The 1,228-nt window shown below is 39.5% G+C and overlaps 1 pseudogene; it reads right to left on the bottom strand.

Moving 5' to 3' along the window:
* Window positions 1-485: 485 nt before the first annotated feature.
* The window catches only part of LOC102854859, a 20,274-nt pseudogene continuing 19,531 nt past the window's right edge, over window positions 486-1,228 (bottom strand).

Here is a 1,228-nt window from a genome sequence, read left to right as displayed (position 1 = left end):
GCAAGCAACTCAACAGCACATAACAACAACAACAACATTCCGTGTAACTAAAATATAATTTGAATGGTTTATTTAAAATATTTATTGAAATGTCTACTCTTAACCAGGTTTCTGGGAATAAAGAGTTAATGAAGTTTGTTGTCTCAAGAAGCTCACAAGCTTCCAGGTGAGATATATCCATAAATTAGCTTTGTTTTTGCTTTTTGCAGTAATTTTAAAAATTAATTTTAATGAAAGTTTACAGAGACTTAGGGTTTCCAATCATTCATTGTTGTACTTTTCCCCTGCCCACCCCTTCCCCCCAAATTCACTCTTTTCCTTTAAAAGTAAAACTCTTTCATTGTTATACAATCCCTCCCCCTGAGTCCACTCTACTGTGCAGCCTTTATTCTGACTCCTTTCATGACAATAATACCCAATTTATATGTTTTTACAGTAATTTAAAGTTTATTCCAGCTATAATGCAGGTTATTTTTAAGGTACCATCACATGGAATACTTTTGAGCCCATTCCCGAGATATTCTGTTGTATGTATCTCTGTCTGTTTTATAGATTCGTGCAGTCTCTGGCACGAGGGGGTCATCTGGGTTCGGATTGAGTGAACAAATGAATAAAAGAACTTTAGAAACCGTTAAAGAAGGAGACCACTGCGATCTTAATATACCGAGACAAATGCTGCCAATTACCGTTAATATTTGGATGATAAATTCTTGTTCTCAGTGCAACCTTGGGTGCTTTGAAAGGGTAGTCTGTAGGAAAATGAACTGTCAAAAAGAATACGTCGCCTTGATATGGGCTGTCGTTAAGTCCCATCATTGTGGCTTGCTAATGAAACGTATCATCTCCAAGTGGACCTGGAGAACACTGTGCCGGAGTCTGTGCTTATGTCTGGTTCTGCACTATCTCAGTGTGCGCTCAAAGGTCCGGCCAAAACTCTTGATTATCTGGGCAGCAGGGGAGGATCTACTCTTCTCTCATTGGCTCTGCCAGACACAGGTACCTCTTCACTGCTGCGTATCAGTCCGCCAAGGTCACCGTCAGGAACACAGGACGGAAGGGGACGTTTACTTCCCACGTCCAGGGAAGAGCGTCTCTGTGCCACTTCCTTTTCCATAAATTAGTTTTAACATATTGTGCTTAATATATAGTGAATAAAAAAGAAAAAGAGAGACGAGTGATAGGACAAAAGGTTAATGATGAACATTGTTTTGGGACAGAAATGTTCAGA

Source organism: Elephantulus edwardii, unplaced genomic scaffold (genome assembly GCF_000299155.1).
Source record: "Elephantulus edwardii isolate Elephantulus edwardi_28Jun2011 unplaced genomic scaffold, EleEdw1.0 scaffold00010, whole genome shotgun sequence".
Taxonomy (NCBI): domain Eukaryota; kingdom Metazoa; phylum Chordata; class Mammalia; order Macroscelidea; family Macroscelididae; genus Elephantulus; species Elephantulus edwardii.
This window is presented reverse-complemented; position numbering and strand designations above follow the sequence as displayed.